The following is a 12,593-nucleotide window of genomic DNA, read 5'->3' as shown; positions in this document are numbered from 1 at the left end:
AAATGAGCTTGTAATCTGGCTTCTGCAACTTTGAACATGAAAAATCCAATGAGGAGAAGAAAAGCAAAGCCAAAGAGTCCATCCCAAAATCCGACAAACAAGCAAAATGAACAAAAAACATTGAATTCAATTCTTTCTGATTTTAGAAACTGCATTAAAGAAGGGGTGCACCGGTCCTGGAGATACTGCAATACCAGGTCAATGCGTGGAGTGGACAGAGCAAGCTCTTTTTCCATCTCCCTGTTCTAAAAATCCATTTAATATATGGTCCCCAGATAGGGGACGTATCAGATATTAAACTGATAAGAACAGATACTACACTTGATCTTAGCCAAAAGGCCGAGAAGCGATAACCAGAATTGGTTTCAAACTACGGAGCCACCCAAGGATCCTGAAAAGTCCATTTGTGGAGATGAGCTCCTGGACTCCCGTTAAGAAGACATGTTGTCAACCTCTAGATCCCTTACATGCCTGCACTTTTCGGCTTGCTGCTGCTGCAATCCACGCGTTTTAGATCTGCATAACTCCACCTCTTTAAACACAGCACCTTCACCCCCTGCTGTTCCCACCCGCCTCAACACCGTTGGAAGGGAGGAGAACCAATTAAGGCGGGGGGTGGGGTGGAACGAGCAGCTGTCTACCCTTAGCAGGAGGGCTCCTGATTACATACCTCTCCTGCTGCTGCTGCTGCTGGCTGTCCAGCAGCAGACTGAAGGTGGCTGCTGCTGTGCACAGGTATATAAAGGCTCAGAGCCTATTATGACACGCGCAGCCAGCGTTCCATTGCCACATTCCATCTACTGCAGGCAGGATACCTGGCTGGCTGAATGTCGCTGAGAAGCTCACAGAGACCGCCATAAGCAACAGTTTAACAGAATGCCACAGACTAATCAACCAAACTTTTTGGGTTGGGTTCTCTTTTATAGTCTGCAGGCATTAAATGAAAGAAGTCAGTGTTCCAGCAGAAGGAGACAACGTTTCAGAAAAGGCATTGTAGCAAACCAAAAAAGAAATTTTAAGCGCAGCAGAGTAACCAGCGCACATACCTGTTAGCTCAGGTGAGTTAAAAGGCTGCTGTTGATAACAAGGGCATTTGCTAAATAGATGGTGTGTGTGCAACAATATACTGAAAGGTCAATTATATTGTGCAGCTTATCTCACCACCTGTAGTTATTTAGGTGAAAGCTCCAAAATGCTTGCCTAATATGTCTGTTTATCCAAAAGGAAGTAAAAAGGGAGAGCTAGAAAGATAGCATTGCATCACATTACATGGCAATGCAATGCACAGTTGCTGAAGTTGAACCAAAATGAGCTTGTAATCTGGCTTCTGCAACTTTGAACATGAAAAATCCAATGAGGAGAAGAAAAGCAAAGCCAAAGAGTCCATCCCAAAATCCGACAAACAAGCAAAATGAACCAAAAACATTGAATTCAATTCTTTCTGATTTTAGATACTGCATTAAAGAAGGGGTGCACCGGTCCTGGAGATACTGCAATACCAGGTCAATGCGTGGAGTGGACAGAGCAAGCTCTTTTTCCATCTCCCTGTTCTAAAAATCCATTTAATATATGGTCCCCAGATAGGGGACGTATCAGATATTAAACTGATAAGAACAGATTTTTTTTTATCGAAAGCCCGAATTCGTGTACAAAACCCGAGTGCGCTTAAAAAAGTGACAAGTGCCACAAAAAAAAGTGCACTAGGATGCTGGTCTTCTTGAAACCCTCTCCAAAAGGAGAAGGGTCCCCCAAACCATTCCCCGTCCGTCCGAGCCAGAAGGCCACAGCGAGGAACAGGGACAAATAGCCACCTCCAGCCGGAGCCAGAGGCGACCCAATCTTACCCCCAATACGTGCCCGAGTTCTCACCCGAGCAAGGCACTGGGAGCCAAAGACTGTGCTCCCCTCCCGGAAGAGGGGAGCCAACAACGCTCTCCTCCCGAAAGAGGAGAGCCAGTGGGGTTCAGGGGGGAGCGGAACCTGATGGCCACACACTCCCCCCCTAGACCTGCCAAGAGAGGAACCCGTAAGGGAACCGCATCCCGACAAAATCCTAGTAAGGACGTGGACACACGTGAAAAAGTGGACACACAGTGACAAAAAAAAATTAAATAAATAGTGAAGGTTTCACAGTATAATACTGCCCGGACCTTCGACCGGGAATTGAAAAATTCCCCATCCTAAGGCCAGAAGGCCCGGAATAAGGGTGTGTGTGAAGAAAGAAATATTGAAGTGCTAGTGCAAATGTGCCATAAACTCAAGTGGGGTTCCCAATCCCAGTGAGTTAAGGCACCCCAGGGTCACCACTCCTGGGGCACTTCACACTTCGGGCTTTCGATCTTCCCCGGCCCAATGGCGTCGATCCTGGGGGGCCATGCTTTCCACCAGATGACTATATTAGCCACCTGGCGTACTAACAAGCGCCTAAACCCCAGTGTGCATAATGTATCAATCTACTAGGGCGGCCAACATCCAAAACCGCCTTTTCGAAAGATACTACACTTGATCTTAGCCAAAAGGCCGAGAAGCGATAACCAGAATTGGTTTCAAACTACGGAGCCACCCAAGGATCCTGAAAAGTCCATTTGTGGAGATGAGCTCCTGGACTCCCATTAAGAAGACATGTTGTCAACCTCTAGATCCCTTACATGCCTGCACTTTTCGGCTTGCTGCTGCTGCAATCCACGCGTTTTAGATCTGCATAACTCCACCTCTTTAAACACAGCACCTTCACCCCCTGCTGTTCCCACCCGCCTCAACACCGTTGGAAGGGAGGAGAACCAATTAAGGCGGGGGGTGGGGTGGAACGAGCAGCTGTCTACCCTTAGCAGGAGGGCTCCTGATTACATACCTCTCCTGCTGCTGCTGCTGCTGGCTGTCCAGCAGCAGACTGAAGGTGGCTGCTGCTGTGCACAGGTATATAAAGGCTCAGAGCCTATTATGACACGCGCAGCCAGCGTTCCATTGCCACATTCCATCTACTGCAGGCAGGATACCTGGCTGGCTGAATGTCGCTGAGAAGCTCACAGAAACCGCCATAAGCAACAGTTTAACAGAATGCCACAGACTAATCAACCAAACTTTTTGGGTTGGGTTCTCTTTTATAGTCTGCAGGCATTAAATGAAAGAAGTCAGTGTTCCAGCAGAAGGAGACAACGTTTCAGAAAAGGCATTGTAGCAAACCAAAAAAGAAATTTTAAGCGCAGCAGAGTAACCAGCGCACATACCTGTTAGCTCAGGTGAGTTTAAAAGGCTGCTGTTGATAACAAGGGCATTTGCTAAATAGATGGTGTGTGTGCAACAATATACTGAAAGGTCAATTATATTGTGCAGCTTATCTCACCACCTGTAGTTATTTAGGTGAAAGCTCCAAAATGCTTGCCTAATATGTCTGTTTATCCAAAAGGAAGTAAAAAGGGAGAGCTAGAAAGATAGCATTGCATCACATTACATGGCAATGCAATGCACAGTTGCTGAAGTTGAACCAAAATGAGCTTGTAATCTGGCTTCTGCAACTTTGAACATGAAAAATCCAATGAGGAGAAGAAAAGCAAAGCCAAAGAGTCCATCCCAAAATCCGACAAACAAGCAAAATGAACAAAAAACATTGAATTCAATTCTTTCTGATTTTAGAAACTGCATTAAAGAAGGGGTGCACCGGTCCTGGAGATAATGCAATACCAGGTCAATGCGTGGAGTGGACAGAGCAAGCTCTTTTTCCATCTCCCTGTTCTAAAAATCCATTTAATATATGGTCCCCAGATAGGGGACGTATCAGATATTAAACTGATAAGAACAGATTTTTTTTTTTTTGATTGAATATATCTTTTATTAGCACAAAAAATAAGTTATCAGACAGTGTACAGTGCCGCAGCCCAGTACACACAGAATTCTACATCATATTTACATAGCATGAGGATACGACGCACTAACTAGACACATCACACCCCTATGCTACACAAAACACTCAATCTGAAAGAAAAAGCATGTCAATCAATACAGTACGACGAACTGTGATAAGGGATGGGGATTGGGAAAAAGGGGATGGGGAGGGGAAAATCACAGGCCCGAAGCTTTATTGAAAGACAAGACACATAAGGGGAGAGGGGGAGGAGGGGTTTAGTCCTCATCCTCGTCCTCCGGACCGTCCATGATGGAATAGTCTCTGAGCAGGCTGTGGATCAGCCTGCGGCAGTCCTGGATGGACATCCTCTCCCTCCTCAAGATGAGCCGGTTCCTGGCGACCCAAACGGCATCCTTGAAGCAGTTCATAAGGCGCCAAGCCTCCTGGATGGCTCCGACGGTATGAACCCCAGGGAAGAGTCCGTAAAGCACAGAATGGTGCGATAGGCTCGCCCTGGGGACAGAGTTCCTCAGGTCGTCCTCAAGTGCAGTCAATAGGCGCTGTGCAAATCCGCAGTCCCAAAAAGTGTGCAAAGATGTTTCCTCCACGAAGGGGCACCTTGGGCAGTACCGGGTCTTGCACAGGTTCCGGGCATGCATGAATGACCGGACGGGCAGTCCGCCCTGAATTGCCATCCACGACAAGTCCTTGTGCCCGTTGGTCAGCCTGTCAGACGACACATTTGTCCACACAGTCTCCAGCGTGTCCTGGTGAAGTCCTGTGATGTTCTCCACGTCATCCTTGGCTCTGATTAGCTTGTGGATAGTTTTGGGCTTCCACAAGTCGGGCTTGAGTCCCTCCAGTTGATGCTCCCCCACAAATCGAACGACGTCTCCGTAGAACCATGGCGTCGTCCAGTTGTAGGGGAAGGAGCTGTCCCACTTGTCCCAGCCGAGTCGCCTCCAAAGAGGAAGCAGGAAGAAGCGAGACATGGACCTGCCCGCGGAGCCATTCTTGACTTGCAAAGTCCGGCGGACACAATCACACACAAAAGAGGATCGCAGGAGGGTGGGGATATCTGGAACGCCCTTCCCACCCTTGCGAGGCTCCTTGTACATGACGGCCCGCCTGACTCTGTCCATCTTGGATCCCCAGACAAAGTGAAACACTGTCCTGGTAATGGCCCTGCACACAGTGACGTGTGGGGGCCAGGCCTGCGCCGTGTACTGCAAGACGGGCAGGACCTCATTACGCAGGACGAGTGCCTTACCCTCACAAGTGAGGTGTCTGAGGCTCCAGAGTCCGATCCGTTGCTTCACCTTGGCCAAGCGTTCTTGCCAGGACTTGAGGGCCGCTCCTTCCTTCCCGAACCAGACTCCCAGCACCTTGAGGAAATCCGGTTGAATGTTGAAGGGGAAGGGGGCGGAGGAGGCCGGCTGCCAATCCCCGAAGAGCATGGCTTCCGACTTCCTGCAGTTGACTTTGGCCCCTGAAGCCCGGCCGAACCTCTCACACGTCTGGACGAGGGCGTCGACTGAACCACGATCAGCGCAGAAGACGGTGACGTCGTCCATGTAGAGCGAGCACTTGACCTCGTGTCGTCCCGGACCCGGTGCGGTGATCCCTCTGATCTCTCCATTCTGCCGGATAGCCTCTGCGAAGAGTTCTATAACACAAACAAAAAGAAGAGGTGATAGAGGGCAGCCTTGTCTGACCCCAGAGAGGACAGGGAAGGGGTCAGTCTTCCAGCCGTTCACCAACACCGAGCTGTGGATATCAAAATACATCAGACGGACATACGAACAAAACATGTTACCCAAACCTAACCGGTGCAGAGCTCGGCCCATGAACTCGTGGGAAACCCGGTCGAAGGCCTTCTCCTGATCCAAGGAGACCAGGGCCGCGTGTGCGCGGCGGACCTTGATGTACTCGACCGTGTCCCGCACGAGAGCGAGGCTGTCTGCGATGCGACGTCCAGGGATGCCGCAGGTCTGGTCCGGGTGGATGATCCGTCCGATGACCGTCTTAAGTCGTGTCGCCATCGTCTTGGCCAGGATCTTGTAGTCCACGTTGAGCAGAGTGATGGGACGCCAATTCCTCAGGTCGCACCTCTCTCCCTTCCGCTTGTACAGGATCGTGACCATTCCTTCCCTCAAAGATGGAGGCATTCTACCCTCCACCACCATCTCCTCGTACAGGTCCAACAGGTCCGGACAGATGAGGTCTCCCAGCGCTACATAGAGCTCCGCTGGAAGACCATCACTGCCCGGGGTCCTGCCGGTCCTAAAGGATTTAGCGGCAGAGAGCAATTCGCCCACCATCAGAGGTTTGTCCAAGGCTGCCGTGCCTGCAGGATCAAGATGGTTAGTGATACCTGACAGGAACTTAGCAGCGTCGGTGTCGGTAGTCTTGTGGGAGTAGAGTTCACTGTAGAAGTCGCTGACGACCCTCATCACGTCCTCCTTCCCACGTCGCATGTTTCCGCTCTCGTCTCGCAGCTCGTTCAGGGGCGTGTGACCGGCATGAAGTTTCCTGAAAAAGAATGAGTTACATTTCTCACCCTTCTCCAGATTCTCCACTTTGGAACGGAAGACGATTCGCTTGGACTCCTCCTCAAAGTGCCTTTTCAGGCTCTTCTTGGTCTCCTCCAGCTCCTCCCTCACGTCCCAGCCGCAGTGAAGAAGGTCCTGCAGTGACCGCAGCTCGCGCTGCAGCCCTCTGAAGTCCCTCCTCTTCTCACACGCCTGTTGTCGACCCTTGGCCTGAAAGAAACAGCGAAACTCAAGTTTAACATATTCCCACCAATCAGAGACTGTTTGGAAGCTACCCTTGTAGGACTGCCACATTGCGTAGGCTGCTCTCAGCTCCTCCACGACTTCATCCTGAGCCAGCAGAGCACAATTCAGCTTCCAGGAGCCGGGGCCGGACGGAAAACCGTCGCCGAGGACACCTTGTAAGTGAATGGCTCTGTGGTCGGAGAAGAAGCAGGAGACCATCGAGTGCCTACTCTGCCTGACTGCCCGAGAGGTGAACACAAAGTCAATCCTGGAGCGGAGTGAGCCATCGGGTCGGCTCCACGAATAGTTCGTGGAGCCTCTCCCCATGGAGCCCACCACGTCCTGAAGAGAGGCCTCGGTTACCATCTCGATGAGCAGCTTGGACGTGATGTCCAACTTGGCAGATGTGCCAGAACTACGACCATCCTCCTCGATGGGGCAGTTGAAATCCCCGGCCATCACTAAGGTCCTGGTGGTGGCAAGCTGAAGCCGCAGGGTCTGGAAAAGCTCCAAACGCTCATTCTTCAGTGGGGACGCATACACGTTGATGAACCTGACAGGTTCTCCCGCCCAGTTGCCATCTACAACAAGAGCCCTGCCGCAGATGAGCTCCTGGACGGACTCAAGCGTGAATGCGCCCCCCCTGATCAGAATTGCGACCCCCGCAGACTTGCAGTCACCCCCACCGGACCAGTAGGATGGACCGTGGGACCACTCCCTGGCCAGATGTTTGAAGGACCTAGAGGAGGGAAGGGAACATTCCTGCAACATATAAACATCACACAACTGGGAAGTAAGGAAGGCATAAATAGTCTGACGTCTGAACTTGTCCTTGATGCTCCTGACATTAATGGAAAATAAGTTAATATTAGCCATCATGTAGGGAAAAAAGAAAAAGTTAGCGCAGGCAATACACCTTAGTTACCACTCCGGTCGGGTGGTCCCTCGTCGGTGTTGACTGCTGGTGACGGGATCACCAGCAGGCCCTCTTCCTCCATCTGGTCAAGCAGCGCGGCCTCGATCTCGGCGACCACCAGTTCCTCCTCTTCTGGCTCGGCCACCAGGGTCTCAACCATGTGCTCCATCTCTTCTGGCTCAGGGAGGGTATCCTCCTTTTCGCCTACGAAATCCAGAATCTTCTTTTTGGAGGATTCAGTAGCAGGGCTGTCCTCCACCTTCCTCTTTCCCCGGGTTGGAACTGGGGAGACAAGAAGGGGAAAATCCTCCTCGGAATAGATAGCGGCGGGTGGAGGAAAGGTTAATTCCACCGCTACCATGGTCTGGGGAGGGAGAGTGGCTGCCGGGGCAGGGGAAAGGACACCTGCTGAGGAGTAGGGGAAGGAGGAAGAGGAAGTGGAATCCTCAGCAGGGGTGGCCGGGGTGGGGGGGAATTGGACGGGGGTGGCAGGGGGAGGGATCGAGAGAGGGGTGACAGAACTCTTACCCTCCTTTGACTTTTTCTTCTGCTTCGGAGCTGCTGGGACTGTCGCTGGGGCTTTGGCCACCGACTCCTTGACCGCTTTGGCCTTGGTCGTCTCGGCCTTGGCCGCTGGGGCCTTGGTCGTCGTGTCCTTGACCTTCACAGGCCTGGTCGTCGGGGCCTTGTCCTCCGTAGCTGGGGTCGTCGCAACCACCGATGCCCAGGATCTCTCACGCTTGGGGCAATCCTTGTACAGATGAGCCGCCAGCCCACACAGGTTGCAGGATGTCTTCTTCGGGCAGTCCTTCGAGCTGTGTCCCGTCACTCGACAAATCCTGCAGGCATCCTCCTTGCAGTCCTTCATCTCGTGGCCGTTCTTGCCGCATCTCCTGCAGTTCCGCGGCATGTCCGGGTAATAGATGAGGCCGTAGGAGTTGCCCAGGGAGAATGTCGGGGGCAGGTGCCGAAGTCCGTCTGAGTACGCCAGGTCCCTGTGAAGTCTAACGGTCACCGACCACTTACCTGTCCAGAAGCCGAGTCCATTCAGGATGTGAGAGGGTTCCTTCACAACCAAACAGAAGCGTCTCAGGAAGGTACAGATGTCTTGGCCTGGGGTGTGCGGGTTGCGCATGGAGACCGTGATCCTCCTTTCGTCCCTCTGGATAGGGCAGCTACCTGTAAAGGCAGAGAAAGAATTATCCGGTCCTTTTGCGCTTACCATTTCCCAGAACCTCCTGCAGGTGTTCACAGTGGCGAAGGTGACGAAGAAGATCCCCGTCAAGAAGGTCTGGATGCTGAGGGTGTCCGACCTGGAGAAGCCTCGATCCAGCAGCATCTTCTGGCAGAACACGTCCGAGGACATGTCCGGCACCCTCCCATCCACTTCCTTCAGCTTCAGGGCCACCGTCTGCCGCATCCATGGCTCCAGGGCTGGAGCTTCGTGGCGGGGCTTCTGGGGTCCCTTCTGCTGGCCAGTCGTGGAGGCAGAGTCCTTGGGGTCAGAATCGGCTCCTGGCTGGGCCCTCCTGGCTGTCCCCTGCTCCAGGCTCTTCTTTTCGGCCTTCCTCGCAGCGCTTGCCATGGCTTTCCTCCTGCAGTTACTTCTTGGAGCTGGATCTGGAACTCTTCCCGGAATGGGTGGAGCTATGCAGATTCTTCTCTTGTCGTGTTCTGGACAAATTCCCCGAAAGGTCTTTGTCTCGATGATTTTCTTCCTCGAAGATTCCACAGGACAGCCCGATTCTTCTCCGAGTCTTCGTCTTCTTCTGGATTCTTTAGAGCTTCTTCCTCCCACCGATATCCGCCTTCCTTCTCCGATGTCAGCTGGGCTCCGAAGCTCTTCTCCTTCCGAGTTCGATCGCTCTCGTCAAGTGTAGATCGTAGCTCTTGTGTTCTTAAAAGAACAGATACTACACTTGATCTTAGCCAAAAGGCCGAGAAGCGATAACCAGAATTGGTTTCAAACTACGGAGCCACCCAAGGATCCTGAAAAGTCCATTTGTGGAGATGAGCTCCTGGACTCCCGTTAAGAAGACATGTTGTCAACCTCTAGATCCCTTACATGCCTGCACTTTTCGGCTTGCTGCTGCTGCAATCCACGCGTTTTAGATCTGCATAACTCCACCTCTTTAAACACAGCACCTTCACCCCCTGCTGTTCCCACCCGCCTCAACACCGTTGGAAGGGAGGAGAACCAATTAAGGCGGGGGGTGGGGTGGAACGAGCAGCTGTCTACCCTTAGCAGGAGGGCTCCTGATTACATACCTCTCCTGCTGCTGCTGCTGCTGGCTGTCCAGCAGCAGACTGAAGGTGGCTGCTGCTGTGCACAGGTATATAAAGGCTCAGAGCCTATTATGACACGCGCAGCCAGCGTTCCATTGCCACATTCCATCTACTGCAGGCAGGATACCTGGCTGGCTGAATATCGCTGAGAAGCTCATAGAGACCGCCATAAGCAACAGTTTAACAGAATGCCACAGACTAATCAACCAAACTTTTTGGGTTGGGTTCTCTTTTATAGTCTGCAGGCATTAAATGAAAGAAGTCAGTGTTCCAGCAGAAGGAGACAACGTTTCAGAAAAGGCATTGTAGCAAACCAAAAAAGAAATTTTAAGCGCAGCAGAGTAACCAGCGCACATACCTGTTAGCTCAGGTGAGTTTAAAAGGCTGCTGTTGATAACAAGGGCATTTGCTAAATAGATGGTGTGTGTGCAACAATATACTGAAAGGTCAATTATATTGTGCAGCTTATCTCACCACCTGTAGTTATTTAGGTGAAAGCTCCAAAATGCTTGCCTAATATGTCTGTTTATCCAAAAGGAAGTAAAAAGGGAGAGCTAGAAAGATAGCATTGCATCACATTACATGGCAATGCAATGCACAGTTGCTGAAGTTGAACCAAAATGAGCTTGTAATCTGGCTTCTGCAACTTTGAACATGAAAAATCCAATGAGGAGAAGAAAAGCAAAGCCAAAGAGTCCATCCCAAAATCCGACAAACAAGCAAAATGAACAAAAAACATTGAATTCAATTCTTTCTGATTTTAGAAACTGCATTAAAGAAGGGGTGCACCGGTCCTGGAGATACTGCAATACCAGGTCAATGCGTGGAGTGGACAGAGCAAGCTCTTTTTCCATCTCCCTGTTCTAAAAATCCATTTAATATATGGTCCCCAGATAGGGGACGTATCAGATATTAAACTGATAAGAACAGATACTACACTTGATCTTAGCCAAAAGGCCGAGAAGCGATAACCAGAATTGGTTTCAAACTACGGAGCCACCCAAGGATCCTGAAAAGTCCATTTGTGGAGATGAGCTCCTGGACTCCCGTTAAGAAGACATGTTGTCAACCTCTAGATCCCTTACATGCCTGCACTTTTCGGCTTGCTGCTGCTGCAATCCACGCGTTTTAGATCTGCATAACTCCACCTCTTTAAACACAGCACCTTCACCCCCTGCTGTTCCCACCCGCCTCAACACCGTTGGAAGGAAGGAGAACCAATTAAGGCGGGGGGTGGGGTGGAACGAGCAGCTGTCTACCCTTAGCAGGAGGGCTCCTGATTACATACCTCTCCTGCTGCTGCTGCTGCTGGCTGTCCAGCAGCAGACTGAAGGTGGCTGCTGCTGTGCACAGGTATATAAAGGCTCAGAGCCTATTATGACACGCGCAGCCAGCGTTCCATTGCCACATTCCATCTACTGCAGGCAGGATACCTGGCTGGCTGAATGTCGCTGAGAAGCTCACAGAAACCGCCATATTCAACAGTTTAACAGAATGCCACAGACTAATCAACCAAACTTTTTGGGTTGGGTTCTCTTTTATAGTCTGCAGGCATTAAATGAAAGAAGTCAGTGTTCCAGCAGAAGGAGACAACGTTTCAGAAAAGGCATTGTAGCAAACCAAAAAAGAAATTTTAAGCGCAGCAGAGTAACCAGCGCACATACCTGTTAGCTCAGGTGAGTTTAAAAGGCTGCTGTTGATAACAAGGGCATTTGCTAAATAGATGGTGTGTGTGCAACAATATACTGAAAGGTCAATTATATTGTGCAGCTTATCTCACCACCTGTAGTTATTTAGGTGAAAGCTCCAAAATGCTTGCCTAATATGTCTGTTTATCCAAAAGGAAGTAAAAAGGGAGAGCTAGAAAGATAGCATTGCATCACATTACATGGCAATGCAATGCACAGTTGCTGAAGTTGAACCAAAATGAGCTTGTAATCTGGCTTCTGCAACTTTGAACATGAAAAATCCAATGAGGAGAAGAAAAGCAAAGCCAAAGAGTCCATCCCAAAATCCAACAAACAAGCAAAATGAACAAAAAACATTGAATTCAATTCTTTCTGATTTTAGAAACTGCATTAAAGAAGGGGTGCACCGGTCCTGGAGATACTGCAATACCAGGTCAATGCGTGGAGTGGACAGAGCAAGCTCTTTTTCCATCTCCCTGTTCTAAAAATCCATTTAATATATGGTCCCCAGATAGGGGACGTATCAGATATTAAACTGATAAGAACAGATACTACACTTGATCTTAGCCAAAAGGCCGAGAAGCGATAACCAGAATTGGTTTCAAACTACGGAGCCACCCAAGGATCCTGAAAAGTCCATTTGTGGAGATGAGCTCCTGGACTCCCGTTAAGAAGACATGTTGTCAACCTCTAGATCCCTTACATGCCTGCACTTTTCGGCTTGCTGCTGCTGCAATCCACGCGTTTTAGATCTGCATAACTCCACCTCTTTAAACACAGCACCGTCACCCCCTGCTGTTCCCACCCGCCTCAACACCGTTGGAAGGGAGGAGAACCAATTAAGGCGGGGGGTGGGGTGGAACGAGCAGCTGTCTACCCTTAGCAGGAGGGCTCCTGATTACATACCTCTCCTGCTGCTGCTGCTGCTGGCTGTCCAGCAGCAGACTGAAGGTGGCTGCTGCTGTGCACAGGTATATAAAGGCTCAGAGCCTATTATGACACGCGCAGCCAGCGTTCCATTGCCACATTCCATCTACTGCAGGCAGGATACCTGGCTGGCTGAATGTCGCTGAGAAGCTCAC

At 50.6% G+C, this 12,593-nt stretch overlaps 4 non-coding genes and 3 pseudogenes across 4 annotated transcripts; all 7 read right to left on the bottom strand.

Moving 5' to 3' along the window:
* Positions 1-160: 160 nt before the first annotated feature.
* On the bottom strand, positions 161-351 carry LOC141149330 (U2 spliceosomal RNA). The gene has a single exon (XR_012245631.1). It is a non-coding gene; the product is annotated as a U2 spliceosomal RNA (small nuclear RNA).
* A 1,114-nt stretch (positions 352-1,465) lies between these two features.
* Positions 1,466-1,646, bottom strand: LOC141150359 (U2 spliceosomal RNA; annotated as a pseudogene).
* A 794-nt stretch (positions 1,647-2,440) lies between these two features.
* Positions 2,441-2,532, bottom strand: LOC141151283 (U2 spliceosomal RNA; annotated as a pseudogene).
* A 1,115-nt stretch (positions 2,533-3,647) lies between these two features.
* On the bottom strand, positions 3,648-3,847 carry LOC141150383 (U2 spliceosomal RNA). The gene has a single exon (XR_012246599.1). It is a non-coding gene; the product is annotated as a U2 spliceosomal RNA (small nuclear RNA).
* A 5,561-nt stretch (positions 3,848-9,408) lies between these two features.
* LOC141151027 (U2 spliceosomal RNA) lies at positions 9,409-9,486 on the bottom strand (annotated as a pseudogene).
* Positions 9,487-10,601: 1,115 nt separating this feature from the next.
* On the bottom strand, positions 10,602-10,792 carry LOC141149329 (U2 spliceosomal RNA). The gene has a single exon (XR_012245630.1). It is a non-coding gene; the product is annotated as a U2 spliceosomal RNA (small nuclear RNA).
* Positions 10,793-11,907: 1,115 nt separating this feature from the next.
* Positions 11,908-12,098, bottom strand: LOC141149328 (U2 spliceosomal RNA). Its single transcript, XR_012245629.1, has one exon. It is a non-coding gene; the product is annotated as a U2 spliceosomal RNA (small nuclear RNA).
* Between the last annotated feature and the right edge of the window lie 495 nt (positions 12,099-12,593).

This window comes from Phyllobates terribilis, unplaced genomic scaffold (assembly GCF_046119375.1).
Source record: "Phyllobates terribilis strain yellow unplaced genomic scaffold, ASM4611937v1 Scaffold_5__5_contigs__length_657084704, whole genome shotgun sequence".
Taxonomy (NCBI): domain Eukaryota; kingdom Metazoa; phylum Chordata; class Amphibia; order Anura; family Dendrobatidae; genus Phyllobates; species Phyllobates terribilis.
The sequence above is the reverse complement of the archived record's forward strand: the minus strand, read 5'-3'. Positions and strand labels throughout refer to the sequence as shown.